Here is an 8026-nt window from a genome sequence, read left to right as displayed (position 1 = left end):
ACTATCTTCTTCCACTTGTGACCGACCTCCACCCTGACATAGAACCATTGATCACAACCCTTTGGCTGTGTCCAGCCAACCAATTCTTAATCCATCAAACAGCCCATCCTTCAAATCCATACCTCTCCAATTCAGAGAGAAGGATGTGCTGAGGGACTGTGTCAAAGACTTTGCGAAAGTCCAGGAAGATAACATCCATTGCTCTTCTGCTGTCCATCACTCCATCACAGAAGGCTGCCAGATTGGCCAGGCACAATCTGCCCTTGGTGATGCCATGCTGGCTGTCTCGAATCATCTCTTTGTCTTGTAGGTGCCTTAACAAAGCTTCTAGGGGTATCTGCTCCATGATCTTCCCAGGCACAGAGGTGAGGCTCACCGGCCTGTAGTTCCCTGGTCTTCCTTTCTCCCTTTCTTAAAAATGGGAGTAATGTTTCCCTTTTTCCAGTCCCTGGGGACTTCACCAGACAGCCATGATTATTCGAATGTGATGGAGAGTGGCTCAGCAGCCATATCAGCCATCTCTCTCAGAACCCTAGGATGGATATCATCCAGCCCCATGAACTTATATACATTTATATATACATTATATATATATAATATACATTCATATTCCATAACATTGTGGAAATGTATGATATAAGGAATAAAAATTGTAAAAGGTAATGTGTTGGGGTACTCTGGATGAAACAGTTGTGATCTGAAATAGCAAGGAAGTCACACAGGAAGTTGGTAGGTAGTATTTCAAGCTGGAAATGAGCCACTGGGATAAACACTGCACAAGAAGAAAGGGTGGTTCTGCCATTTCAATCTACCTTTACAGTCACAACACCTCCTTTCAAAACCTGGAAGGGCAGGAGCTTCACTTAGACCAATATCCTAAGACAGATGTACATTGCCCATTCTCTAGTGATCTCTCCACAAAGGCTGAGGGGATTTTAAACTCAAAAGCCAAGCTTTGCCTGAATAAAAATAGATCTAAACTATTAGAACAGAAAACTTGCAGCCACTCTGAGACACCAAACTGAAAGAGATAGACTGGGCACAATTCCATTGTTATCCAACATTGTTATCCAACAAAGCATCTTCTTCCATTAATCTGTGCATACTTTTTTCACACCTAGAAATATATTGGTCACTGCAAAGCTTTCTGTTACCCCTTGAATCCTGGTGGATGCTTCCCAAAAATGCAGAGCTCAAGGTCCCATGCCATGTTGTATTTCCTGCCTGTCTTATGCTGTGGCTTCTGGCATCTCTTCTGAGGCCAGCACAGTCTCCTCTCCTTCTTGTAGGTCCATCCAAATTGACTCAAAGACATTCACATGAACGTATGGGTAAAATAGACTTAACAGGGCTATTGTTTACACCAGGTAGTGTAGTCTACATCATTGAGGGTACAATGAAACTTCAAATTTGAGTCCTGCATCTCAAAGTGTAGCTAGCCCAGGGCAACTTCTTCCAAGCTGGAGAACTGGAAGGGTTTTGGATTTGCGCCCAATTAAAAAGATATGTTTTATCTGAGAAAAAACATCAAACAGTGTACCCTGTTCTTCATAAAGACATAGAGAAATTAATGCTCAGATTATGTTGTTAAAATCATGCTTTTATGTACTCTTGTATATTTGATTCCCAGATACAAAGCAGCCAAAATGTTGCAGACAGGGTATATAATGAAGCAGAAGAGTCTGAGAGACCAGAGCCTGATCAACACCTGACGCGTTCCCAGAGGAGCCAAGTTCACCACTCATGAGAAAATTGAGTGACATAGAGCCATAAACACTACACCATTTACCCAGATCGATGTCAGAGCTTGCTTGTCTACCCTGGTTAAGCAGCACCCATTTGTTTTTCAGGGTCTATCAAGTTCTGATTTCCTTCCTCTTCATCACATCACTGTGGCACAATCCAGGTTGAAGATAAGTTGACAAGCACTACACTAAAGGCTCTGAAAGTGGACAAGCACTCTGACTCTGAAAACAGTGGAGAAAAAAATGTACTCTAAAAGCCACTGTTCAAGGGCTCTGAGAAGGAGGTGTTGAGTAGCTCGGAAATATGGTGTTCCAGGCTATTTTGGGTAATGAGGCGATGCCAGCTGGCATACAAGCTAGGTAATTTCACTCAGAGATGAGGAAAACTTAGCACAACAATGATGACTGTGTGGGAGGTGGCAAAGAAATAAAAAGGTTGCAAAATTCTGTAGTAGAATACAGATTTACCCAACTGCTTTGTCTTCAAGAAGCCATCATACAGTAACTCCTGTCTCCAGAAATTAATCCCAAATATTTCATAGGACAGCAGTGGGGAAGACTGCAACATGCAAGATGTACTGAGACAGAAAATGGATAAAATTTCAGGTGAGATCAAGGACAAGTTGCCTGCACCCCACAATGAAGTTCGGTCTAGCTGTTCTCATAAACAGATCCCTCAAATAAAAACTACATTTTCAAAATGTCCAGAGTTGCATAGATATAAAATTATCAGCTTATGTGGTGAACTCATTGAATTGTTGGAGAAGAGAAAAGCTGTTGACAGATTTCAGCTCTTCCTTACAAGGAGGCTCAGGCTTCGATGGATCAGATTCATGTGACAACATTATGAAGTTGAAATTTCAGAAATCATATGAATTTGGTCCTACTGGGAACTGGTGGGCCACCACTTAGCTCAGGCGATTGTTTGGTTTCATTAAAATGGCTAGATATCTGATTAAACATAGTTGCAAGTCAAACCAGCATAACCTAGCTTTTCCTTTGCCTTAAAAGGGGGAACTCCATTATGCAGCTCTTTCCAAGGACCTGTTTTGTGCATGAAAACAAAGCTACAGCATTGGGATCAAACCCATTCCTTAATCATGTCTGAGAGTCAGATGCATTTTGAATAGCCGGGATTTAAAATTTCAGGTCATTTAGAACAATGCATCCTTTTATTCATGAGAGTTGCAGTGTCTGAGTTACTGTAATTAACCTGATAATTCTGGCTCCTGGGGCAAGCAGAGAATCCTATTATTTTTTGCAGGTATGTGGCCTCATCCGAATGTGATTAACTGGCTTTGCTAAGACATCTGCTAGGGAGCTAATTTAGACAAACTGTAATTAATATTATATGACTGTGACAATATTACTGGTAATTTGAAGATGTAGGAAGGGAGAGATGTTATGGAATGACAGAGGTGCCTGCACAACATCTATTAAGACAGTAACAAGAGACTAGGAAAAAATTTGAGTGCTATGTCAGAGAGCTCTGCTACAGCAGCATGGGACATCTTTATCTGATAAAGTATCACAAATAGAAGCTTATAAGCACTTTACACAGGTGAGAGCACACTTTAAATAGATCAGTACAGCTGAGGTGTGGGAAACAATATGCAAAGATCCACGCAGTTGGTGAATTTTTGCAGGAGTTCAAGGCATCAGTTAAAGTTTTCAGGGCTTAACTGGGGGGGGGGGGGGAGGGGTGGGGGAGCAGAACTTGTAGTCTCTGACTGGCAATTTTTGTAAGATCTAATAACAAAATTCTGTCTGTTTTTGTCCCTGTATTTTTCATTAAGTAATACATTTTTTTAATGTCTTTTCACTTTAGAGCCCCCAGCTTTCTCAGAAGACTTCACTATCTCTGGGAGGCTTAGAGGTCACTTGTAAAGGCAGAAGAGAAAAGACTTGTCCTCTCTTTAAAATGTGTTGTATAACCACGGGCTTCTGCAAGATCATCTGCCCATCTAGAGCACAGTCTTGCAAGAAAGAACAAAATGAATAGAAATCACAGAACGGCGATGATGATTTCTAGCAGATACGTGGCCTAGCATTTCTTGTAGTTAAAGGAACGTGAAAGGGATTTATGGCTAGCAGTGCCTGCCCCTTGTTGTGGTCTATCATAAAACAAGTTTACCTACAAGGCAAAACCTTGCTGTGAGCTCTGGGAAGTCATTTTAAAGACAGAAGGACTTCTGGGAATACTGTGCCAGTCTCAAAGTAGTGCATGAAAAATCTTTCACTTTAAAGCGATCAGCATGGTAGCAATGTTATTTCCTAGTGTTTACCTCATTCAGATATAGGAAGTGTTTTCAGCCCTATCTCAACCATTGTTTTCATACCATCAGCATGTTGTATCCTCCCCTTTACCTCCTGTAGATATAGATACGAAAATTGCAGTTCATTCAAATCTAAAGTGGACAGCATTTGTTTTAGTCCCTTTGACAGCTTTATGCCTTATAGGTGGCCAGAGGAAAGCATTACAAAACATTTGCTATGTGGTCTGACAGAGTTGTAGCCTTCTGGGACAGAGATACTGTACATGCCTGCACGAATCATATGGCCTGCTACCTCTTGTGCAATCAATGTACGTTATCACTGGGGCTGATGCTTCACAGGAAATGTGACTGGTCTACCACTTGATTTCCAATAGTCTTCAAGATAGTTGAAGAAAACTCTGTGGCTCTTGGCTTGCTTCTGACTTCAGTTGGCCAATTTTTATTTTTATTTTTTGAAGTAAACCTTTACAGACATTGGTGATGTGCTGTAGGGTATGTAGTCACTGATAACTTCTCTGAGGCTCATAGCTTCAGAACTAGAAATTCTGTGTTCATTTCCACATACCTGTGGTTCTCACCTGACCTTCAGTCAGCAAGTACAAAACATATCACCCTAAGCCCTATTTACAACTTTACGTAGGTGGTGGTGTATAATTTTTCTCTGATTTTCTTCTCTTTGGAGAATTGCTGTGCCCAGCCTCTCTGAGCACTGACTTATATGCATCTGTGCTACCTCTGTCATTCATGGCATGGTGCAAGGGGTGAAATAACCACTGGCCATGTTTCTCCAGACAGCCAACATAAGTTTGTAGTCCAAGACATACAGTTTTTTTCATACACTAAACATTGAACTCTATCATTCAGTGCAGGGCAGAATCAACTGTTGCAAAGCTTGGGGCAAAACCAGAGAGCAGGAGGTAAGACCCGGCTTCCTGGCAAAAATCTTTTTCGTAGTGTTGAAATACTACTACAGAGGAGTCATTATATAGCAAGTCAGGATGATCAACACAGCCTCCTAGACATTCAAAGCCTCATAGCAACAGATTTATGTTGCTAAGTACTGTAAGAGCTGTAAGAGTAAGGAGAGTGGTTCAGTGGTAGGGGAGCACATCTGGATCCTGTAATTATTCAGATGTGGAGTTCACTTGGGTGAGATATTTAGGATGATCAAGCACTGAGGCCCATAAAAACCCCACCCTCACCCACATTCTTCCAGAGCTCCTGTGCCCAGAAAGTCCTGTAGTTGGTCTAGTCAACATATTTCCTCTTTTTGATGTATCTCTGCTGTCAACTGAATTCCTCTTTGAGCTAAACATGCCTTGAACAGTGTGGCTTGCAGGTATAACAATGTATTGCGCAGAAAAAGAAATAACACTGAAGCAGCAAATCAACAACTAGCTGAACAGAACTTAATATAACTTGATATCAAGTCTGAGTCTTAATGCTGTAATCATGTTAAAAATGCAAGGTGCATGGCATTAGCCTGATGTCACAGACTAAGTTACCACTGCCTCACTAGAGTGCTTTAGATTTATCCACTTTTGGTTTGAAAACCTGTTATCATGCCATAAGTCTTAACAGCATCACAGTTTTACATACTACCAGGATGTGCTCTGGTAGAGGCTCTTTCTTGTCCTGAGGTGTAAAATTTATAATCTGCTCCTTTCATTCAGAGCATGCACTGCTCCTCACACTTTCTCCTCACACAGCTGAGACCAGTAAGCCTGGCTTTCTACAGAGTCCAGAGGGAGGTATGAGAAGGGAACTGTGCAGTGAGACAGAAAAGACTTGGAGATTATGCTGAACTTAAGTTTTCTGTTCTGTACCTGAGGAAAGCAATTCTCAGCGATTATTGTCTTCATCAGATATTAATGGCTGAAGATGTGCAATGCATTATGATTGCTTTGTGTTTACTTCGTGGTTCTTAAAAAGCATTTCACGTTTGCATTAATGATGATGTGTGTATGAGAGAGAGCGGATGGGCTAACTGGGCCACCAGTCAACTATTAATCTAGGGTAAAATGCTAATCAGAGAAAGTAATTACCACAGACTAAATTGGAGCATTCAGCCCTTGTAAAACATTGTGTAACCTTTCCTCACTCTTGCAAAGTCCTGCTGCTTCTAGGTAGATTTCTTCGAGCAGCTCCAGGCTGTCTATTATAGTTCAAGGAAGGACTGAGAACAGTGCGCCTGCTACTCTTGTGCCTCATCTCTGTTCAATAATAGAGATTTTAGTTTTATAGTTCAGTGATTACTTCTATGAGACAAGGTCATTCTGGAATCTTCAGCAAAAGATAACGTTTAGAAATTTATAACAGTGCACAGAGTTCCCTTCTGAGCTTTAGGCCCACTGTGCTGAGCCATTCTGGTGCCAAGATGCTTGGATACAGTGAAATTGTGATCTCAAGGTCAAAATTCTAACAATGGCTGTGACAGAAACAAGATTTTGGGAGTACAGCATACTGGCTTGTGTCCAATCTTTCACTGTATTGCAACCTTTTTGCAAGACTACTCTAGTATAGCACTGTGCATGGGTTAGACTTGGCTTTATATGAATGTCCAAAGAAAGAATAAAAATATCACAGAACCACAGAATGGCTTGAATTGGAAGGGATCTTAAAGATCATCCATATCCAACCCCCTTACCATTGCCCAGAAGGTCTTCGACTGGGTCAGATTAGTCTAGATTCCATCTAGCCTGGTTGTGATCACCTCTTCCTGGGAGGAGGCATCAACAACCTCTTTAGATCACCCCTTCTGACCACCAGTCAGAGTAAAGAATTTTTTCCTTATATCTATTCTAAATCTACTGTTTTAATTCAAAACTGATACCTCTTGTTGTATAACTACACATCCTCCCCATCTTTCTTTTAGGCCCCATTTATGTACTCGAAGGCCATAATAAGGTTTCCTCAGAGTCTTCTCTAGACTGAAGAACTCTCTCAACCTCCCTTCATAGAAAAGGAGCTCCAGCCCCTGATAGATTTTGTGACTCTCCATTGGACCTGCACCAACAGGTACATGCCTTTCTTGTGCTGGGGGCTCCAGATCTGGATTCACTACTCCAGGGTGGGGTCTCATGAGAACACAGTAGGAAGGAAGAATCATTCTTCCTTGACTTTCTGGCCATACTTCTTTTGGTGCTGCTCAGCGTACGTTTGGCTTTCTGGGCTGCAAGCGCATATTGCTGGCCTTTTTTGCTCTTTTCATTTGCTTCTCCACAGGGCTGCTCTCAGTCCGTTAATCATCCGGTCTGTACTGATGCTGGGGATTACTCCAACCTAGGTTCATGACCTTGCATATGGCCTAGCTGATTTTCATACTGTTTGCACAGGCCCACCTCTCAAGGCTATCGAGATCAGTCTGGATGGCATCCCTTTCTGAAGCATCAACTGCACCACCTAGTTCGGTGTCATCTGCAGACTTGCTAAGGGTGCATTTAATCCCACTGTCCATGTCATCAATGAGAATAATCCTAGAATCATAGAATGGTTTGGGTTGGAAGGGACCTTTAAGATAATCTACTTCCAACCCCCTGCTGTAGGCAGGAATACCTCCTGCTAGACCAGGTTGCTCAAAGTCCCATCCAGCCTGGCCTTGAATGCTTCCAGGGAGAGGATGTGCACAGCCTCACTGGGAAACCTGTTCCAGTGTCTCATCACCCTCACAGTAAAGAATCTCTTCCTAATGTCTAATCTAAATCTACCCTCTTCCAGTTTAAAATCATTAATCCTCATCCTGTTGCTACCTGCCCTTATGAAAAGTCCCTCCCCAGCTTTCCTGCAGGCCCCCTTCAGGTACTGGAAGGCCACTAAAGGTCCCCCCTGAAGTCTTCTCTTTAGGCTAAAGAGCCCCAGCTCTCTCAGCCTGTCCTCACAGAGGAGGTGCTCCAGCCCTCCGATCATCATAGTGGCCCTCCCCTGCACCCACTCCACGTCTTTTCTTGCACTGGGGGCTCCAGAGCTGGACACAGTACTCCAGGTAGGGTCTCACTAGAGCAGAGT

This window comes from Gallus gallus, chromosome Z (genome assembly GCF_016699485.2).
Source record: "Gallus gallus isolate bGalGal1 chromosome Z, bGalGal1.mat.broiler.GRCg7b, whole genome shotgun sequence".
Lineage (NCBI taxonomy): Eukaryota > Metazoa > Chordata > Aves > Galliformes > Phasianidae > Gallus > Gallus gallus.
The sequence above is the reverse complement of the archived record's forward strand: the minus strand, read 5'-3'. Positions refer to the sequence as shown.